Source organism: Vidua chalybeata, chromosome 6 (genome assembly GCF_026979565.1).
Source record: "Vidua chalybeata isolate OUT-0048 chromosome 6, bVidCha1 merged haplotype, whole genome shotgun sequence".
NCBI lineage: Eukaryota > Metazoa > Chordata > Aves > Passeriformes > Viduidae > Vidua > Vidua chalybeata.
The window spans coordinates 37,627,559-37,635,095 of record NC_071535.1 but is presented as its reverse complement, the minus strand read 5'-3'; the positions used below and the strand labels follow the sequence as shown (position 1 = coordinate 37,635,095).

At 42.0% G+C, this 7,537-nt stretch overlaps 1 long non-coding RNA gene across 1 annotated transcript; it reads left to right on the top strand.

Annotated features, from left to right (window-relative positions):
- Window positions 1-4,057: 4,057 nt before the first annotated feature.
- Window positions 4,058-7,182, top strand: LOC128790265 (uncharacterized). The gene is made up of 4 exons (XR_008431679.1): window positions 4,058-4,130; window positions 4,274-4,378; window positions 5,979-6,913; window positions 7,070-7,182. It is a non-coding gene; the product is annotated as an uncharacterized LOC128790265 (long non-coding RNA).
- The last annotated feature ends 355 nt before the right edge of the window (window positions 7,183-7,537 follow it).

Here is a 7,537-nt window from a genome sequence, read left to right as displayed (position 1 = left end):
TGAACTTCCACCCTGAGTAAATTCTTCATTTTATCACACCTTGCATATTTATATGGTATATTAGTTCCATTTGCTGCAGTCCTTTTTCAAAGGGAATAATGATGCTAACTTACCCTTGGAGGTAGCAACTAAGTTCCATTAATTCCTATAAGTTTTAAAATAACCCATTTGCTGATCTGTCTTGACATAAATATGTCTCAGCTAACACTGTTCTTCAAAGTCCCTGGGTATTTTTGGCCTGGCTTCTTGGGGATGGAAGCAGATGGCCACAGCACAACAGATGTTTTTTCAGATGTTAAAGTAGGGCTGAATTGAAGAGGGAGTTTGGCAAAAATACAACAAATGGGATCTGAACCCCAGCCTTGAGAGGAGGGACTGGCAGAGTGGGCTGTCACAGAGCAAGTGGTCCAAGCTGCAGAAAGGTATTTCTAACTCTTGGTCTCTCAGCATAGCCTTTCTCAAACACCAAAGATGTGATGCTAGAGCTGCAGTGCCTGGCCAACAAAGAGAATGAAAGGCAAGCCCATTCAAACCTGAGAACTGTGCTTCTAAAGCATGGCCTGGCTCCATTTGTGGTCTCTTGTCTTTCCAGTTCCCTGAGCTCAGAGGAGCAGGGAGGTAAGGTTGCTCCCAAGCATGCTGAACAACTGCTGCAGCTCAGCAGCATCTCCTAAGCACCCTTCTCCAAATGCTTGCACTGGCTTTTTGCCACAAGCTTGTAATAACACAGCTGTACCTGATTAGGTTCTGGAAAAAACATGTCTGAAGTTTACTATGCCTTTGTTTTCTTTATAAAACAGCATACATATTTATGCATACTTCTATTCTTAACTTATTACTGAGCCTGAAAATTAATCCTATGGAAAAACCAATACAGTATTTTAGAAAGTCATTCAGTATTAAAAAAAAATGATTTGTCAAGTTCAGGGACGCAAAGCACCGTTCAGCCATGGCAGGAAGTTGTGGTAACAATCCACTGGGCAAGCACATTCAGAAATTATACTTTTTGCAAGTCAAGTGAGTGACAACATTTGACCCTTTTAGGGTCAAACCCTGGTTAGGAGCCAGGCTATTGTTACAATTCTAGGTGCCTTTTTACCTCTAGCATTGAACAAGCACAGCAAAAGGTGAGTTTCCTGAGGGGTTTCTCTCGATGTGGGAGGACTAAGACTGTAGTCTTTGGATGTGAATAAAATTGTTTGTTTTGCTTGCATGGTTGTAGAAGGAGCTAATGGCTCACTGGCCGAACAGGCTGAGATGGTGCTCCAGCTTACACCTGTCAAAATGTTTACATGCTCTTTTTTGTCTCATTTATCCCAGACTTTATCTTCAGACATTAACAAAGCTAAGAGAAAATGCAACTTGCTCAAAAAGTGGTATTTGCATTAGAAAGAAAAAAGAGAAGAAGCACTTGCTTGTCCTGATAGAATACTTGAGGCGAAATTTCTTGTTCCAGACAATAGCAGACCATGAGGCCACAGAGCTAACTTGCATTAGATGTGAAAACTACATTCAGTTTCCAAGAATTAAACAAACACTCCTGAAGCTGGTAATCAGGCTGGAGAGACAAGGGTTTTGCAGAATCTTTGCTGGTCTCTTTGTGGTCTTGAAATTGATTTGGGATTAATTTAAAAAAAAATGAAAGCAGAAACAGAATCCATGCTGAGTTGGAAGGGACCCAAGAAAGCCATTGAGTCTGACTCATGACCCTGCACTGGACCATCCCTTGCAAGGATCTCACTTTAAAAAAGTAAAGACATAATGTCTTTAGTAAAGCAAAGACATACATGTCCCGCATGGGACAGATGTACAACTATAGTAAGCTTTCTTACTTATCTTACCAGGCTGTTGTGCTGGGTGGGAAGGGCTCCCACAAGAAGGCAGACAGACTGTCAGAAGTTTTGCCAGGGAATCCTCCATTGCTTCTTTAGAGGGAGAAGCAGCAATCCCCTTCTAGGCGGGGAAGGGCTTCCATCAGAGTTGCCAGGCTGAGTCTGATCAAATATCCCTTTGAGCCATTGTCCTATCTCAGACAACAGCCAGTGTGGGATGATTAGGACATGAACATAAGAAATAGGCCACGAAGAAACTGTTCTTTGAGAACTTCTCAACATCCACAGTTCAGGAGCATCCTGAGCCAGAAGTGGTTTAGAAACTGTTACACTTGCTCGGTAACCATCAGCAGACCTAGCCTCTTTCTGTTTGTTCACAATCTCTTTTGGAAGCACAAGAAGACTAAAGTGGCAGAAAACACAACATTTTTTACAGCCAATAGAAGCTAAGAAACATGAAGAGGAGTGTCTGGAATTCACTGGCCAAGAGATCTCTGGGTCAAGGAGAAACTGCTATGGTCTTTGATGGATCCAAAATTTGCAGAGGAGTTGGGTACTGTGTGTGTGATTGTAGACTTTAAAAGTCAATCTTTAACAACAGCCTTGTTGCTAAAGATCTTGAGTTTTTTCTTATTTCAAGCAATAAATAGGTGAAGAGGAGCTAAAAGGAAGTGAGGTACTGGAGGAAACAGCATTGTGGTGAGCAAGTGTCAGTGACATTTTTCGAAGCCTCTGCTTTTTATTGGATCAAGACAACAAACTGCAATATGAGCAGTGTGAGGACCAGAGTTCCTGCCCAGCCATCATGCTTTTCAACTGGCTGGCTTGCTGGCATGTGCTCGTTGCTGACGTGTAAGCAGAACCAATGCAAGAGTTTTGCTGATGTTGGGCAACAAGCATCATTCTTCTGGCAGGTACGTGTGTTCACAATCTCCTCTGCTGGGAGGATTCAGCTGTCTGAGCTGTGCTGCCCTGAGAAAAGAGTGGGACAAATTGCTATAGTGTCTCTCACTTGCTGTCCACATGACTTTGCCATCTTTCTTAATTTGATTACAAGATCACTCTGCCTGGGACTTGTCTGAAGGTCTTATTCGGTTGACAATCCACTCTCGCTTTCTCTTTATATCCCATTTCTGGGATATACTTTTCTAGTTACATCAGACATTGGCTATATGCCTTCATTTTTTAAGGCTCTCTTGTATTTATCCCCACCCTACTAATTCTCTTTCATTGTTCATGAGGCACTGACTCCTGTCTCTGATCTCTATGGCTGATTTAAATATCCTTCAGAAAAGTTCCTCCATGCTTCCTTACCGTGCTGTTTGTCCAGTTTCAAGGCACTTTATGTAAATACTCTCAAGGGTATAGATTCATCCTTCTGTTTCCTCTACAGAGCCTCAGTTCCCCACCCTGGCACCTCCAGCCACACTACCTTTCTTTTGTGTTTGCTTCCTAGCCTGTCAGGCTCAGCCTTCTCCCCCAGCTCTTCCCTGTGCAGTGCACCACGGCCATCCAGCAGGAGAAAGCAGCATTTTTCCCCCACTGAATTTTTAACCTCAGACTTAGTGGCAGGTACCAGTGCAGCACCAGCTCCTGCAGTCTTATTTTGGGCTGCAAGTCACTAACAGAATTTTCCAACAGGCGGTTAAAAGGGAAATCATGTTCCAGGCCGAAGCCAGGCTACAGACTCATTGCCATTTGGTTTTTCATCCTGCCAGATGGCAAAGCACTGCTGCTAAACTGCCACTTCTGTTTGTTAATACCTGGTGCATCTTTCCTTTCCTTTGCTTTAGTTTTCTGTTTTAATGTAAGGTCAGAAGAAGAGATTTTGCTAGGTGAATTTTGTGAATTTTCTAGGTGAATGTTGCTCAGAGCAAATAAAGCACAGACCTGTTTTAAGGAGCAGATATGGAAGGAAGAGCAGAAAATTCAATCCTATATGACAAACCATGGTTAGTAAAGCAGAGAAGAATTTTTTTCAAACCTATTAATATTTTGTGATCCTTTGGAACCTATGGAGCCACCATCACAACTATTATGTAAAGGGCTGAAAGCTGAAAGAAAGCAGTTTTGCCATCTCAAGAGTTCAACTGTTGGCTAGAAACTCATGTTCCCCTTCTGTGATCACTGTAACGTTCACTACGACATCAGAGAGCCTTGGGACAAGATGTCAGAGTATGCCTTAGGCATACTCTGTGGAGTTTAGGGGGTACATCTCAAAGCAGAGAATATGGAATTACTGTTACCCATGACTGACAACTTACAGCAGCTAAATTCTGTGCAAATGATGAAGGCAGGGTAAGAAAATCACTGAGTCACTTAGTTTGGAAAAGACTTCTAGGACAGAGTGCAACTCTTAACCTAGCACTGACATGTTCACCACTAAACCATGTCCCTAAATGCCACATCCACTTTTTTTTTTTTTTTTTGAATGCTTCCAGGGATGGGGATTTTACCACTTCCCTAGGTATGCTGTTTCAATGCTGACCACCCTTTCACTGAAGAAACTTCTGTTACTAGCCTGATCTCCCTTGGCACAACTTGAGGTAATTTCCACTGTTCTATCATTTTTACCTCCTTTCAGGAAGTTGCAGAGAGTGATAAGGCCACTCCTGACCCTCCTTTACTCTAGGCTAAACAGTCCCAGCTTGCTCAGCCACTCCTCATAGGACCTACTCTCTAGACCCTTCCCCAGCTCCATTGCCCTTCTCTGGATGCACTCCCACACCTCAATGTCCTTCTTTGTAGTGAGGGGTCCAAGCTGGATACAGCACTCAAGGTGTGGCCTCACCAGTGCCAAGTACAGGGGGTCAATCACTGTCCTGGTCCTGCTGGCCACAATGTTGCTGATACAGGCCAGGATGCCATTGGCCTTCTTGGCCACCTGGAGTCACACTGGATCATGTTCAGCTGCTGTTGACCAGCACCTCCAGGTCCTTTTCTGCTGGGCAACTTTCCAGCCACTCTTCCCCCAGCCTGTCGTGCTGCATGGGGTTGTTGTGATGCAAGTGCAGGACCTGATAGTTCACCTTGTTGAAGCTCATACAGCTGGCCTCAGCCCACCAATCCAGCCTGTCCAGATCCCTCTGCACAGCCTTCCTACCCTCCAGCAGATCAACACTCCTGCCCAATTTGGTACTGCCTGCAAAGTGACTGAGAGGGCACATGATCCCCTCATTCAGGTCATGGCCTCCCCAAAAGTTCACAAGTGCTATTTTTTAGTTTTACTATTCTCTTAATGTGTTTGAAAAGGAAACTAAACTGTTAAGTCTTAATGCTGCTTAAGTGTTCCAGATGAAAAGTTTATATCCATACACTGGGTTTTCAGAATATTTATTTTCTCATCTACCATAGAGATAGTAATTGTATTGCATTCCACATATTTTCTCCTTCCTTTCTTCAAACGTGAGATTTTTGTAAGGATGTTTGAAAATTTAATTTTTTTGATGAAAAATGGGATAAATAAATATTTTCCTTTTTTTTGTTCTGAGATAATTTTTAAATAATCTTGTCTTCTCTCCATATCACACATTTTTCCACTTCAAAATTATGTGCAGCACACATTCTCTTTTCCTCTTAGGAGTAAATAAGTATAGAGATGAACTGATTAGAATGTTCTTCCCCCCCCCCCCCCCCAAATCTCAGGATGTTTTTAAAGGGAATATGAGGAAGTATAATCTCTAGGTCTTATGATGAAGAACTGGTAAACCAGGTGACTTCATTTTTAAAATACCACTCCAGTAGGTAATGAACACACAGGTTAATTTCAAAGATACTGATCTCTTGTCTGTTAGTGACAATCCAGGTTGAAGCAAACAAATATTTCCAGTGTTGCTAACATTTTACCAGTACCACCAAACCCACAGAGGAACTCTTGTAAAAAGTGTCAGATCAGTATCAGAGAAAGGGCACAATGACTTGATCCCTTTACTCTGTTCAACATTCAAGAATTTTTACTGAGGTATTTATCATCTGCATCAACAAAGCAAATGTCTTGTGTGGATGTATTTTATGTGACTCCAGTGTATCAGTTGTTTGCTCTTACTAAAAGTATTAACTCCAGTACTTCCTTGCATTAATCATAGGACTTGAATGAAAACTTGTGTCTCAAAACATTTATTCTTTGGTGTTTGTGCCCACTTCCAGCACCCTGAATAGGCATCTTTGTGTGGGCAGAGGACATTGTCCAATGCAGTAACTGTTGCATTCTGTGGCCTTGGAAGACAGTGCAGTCCATTCAACCTCCAGGTACTATTTTTCATTATGAAATAGTTAAGTCATAGTTAAGTCAATAGTTAAATCATCATTATGATTAGAGCTCAGAGATTGCTCCTGTAATGAAGACTGGGTTCATTGCTGATTGTATCTCCAGACTTCATAGAGTAGTGGTTTGAAAGGACTATACCAGCAGAATTTGTAATTTACATATTTTTGACTGTTTTATTAAGCCAAAGCCAAGACTCCTTTTGGATTAGCTAGACAACACTTGTTTTCGGTCTTTGTATGATCACAAAATCATAGAATGATTGAGACTAGGAGAAATGTCCAACCCCCATGCTCAAGCAGTGTTGCCCAAGACCACGTTCAGGTGGCTTTTTAATATATTATTTTTTGATACAGAGATTCCAAAACCTCTCTTTGACAATCTCTTCCAGTGCTCAGTAAAACTTTTCATGATGCTTTTTTCCTGATTCCCTACCCAGGACTGTGGAGTACATCCTAGGCTCTCAGCTGACTCATCATCCATCCCCAGGCACAGTTCCATGTACACAAGCTGTTCTGTCACAAAGGGCAAATTCTTTTCCTCGTCTTCTAAGCTTGTCCTTCCTAAGAGCTTGCATCCCTCTGTTGGAACACTCCAGCCATGACAGCCATTCCACCATGTCTCTGTGATCCCAAAAAGATCACAGCCTGTGATGTCAGGCAGATCTCTAGCTCCTCATGGTTATTCCCAATGCTGCATGCACGTGTGCAGGCACTGCTGAGGGGCACACTGGTGTCCTGCTGGGTTTTCCCATCACAGTGCCCTGTAGGCACTCCTTGCTTCTGCATGGAAGAGCAGTTGCTTATAAGCAATTAAGGTGATCTTGCTGAACCCTATCTTGCTGATTTTGTGTTCCTCTTCATACACATTATCCTGGGGCCTTTGCTTGTAATGGTGTCAGTCATGTCCTCACAGGACTGCTGGTAACTCTTCTTTCCCCATCATAATGCACATAACTTTCTGTTCTGTCTAGATCAGTTCTGCAGAATTGCTTGTGCCTCCTGGAAAAACATGAACAAAACCAAGTCAGGCTTATTTTAAGAATGTATGATTGGGACAGAAAATTCTAATCTGTCCTCAAATATTTATGCTCAGTGGAGTTTCTGTTTATTTTCATGCTCTACAGAAAAAACTTCACAATGTGTGCACTGGAGCTTAGTAAAGGTAGCTAGGAGGAATTGTCCTTTATCTTTGACAAAAACAAATGTTATAAAAGTCTCTTCCAAAAACCTGAACACACAATAAGCTTTCAGAGAAGAGAAATTGCTCACTATGTTCACATGTTTATTCATATTTCTCAGTAAACTCAAAGGTCACACAGTTCTCAAATGGTCAAACAAATGTCAATTGTCCAGGCGCATGATAATAGAAGTAAACCGGTGTGTTTGGTGCAAAATGAAGGAAAATGATACTACAGAAAGATTTAAATTTCACTCAAGAG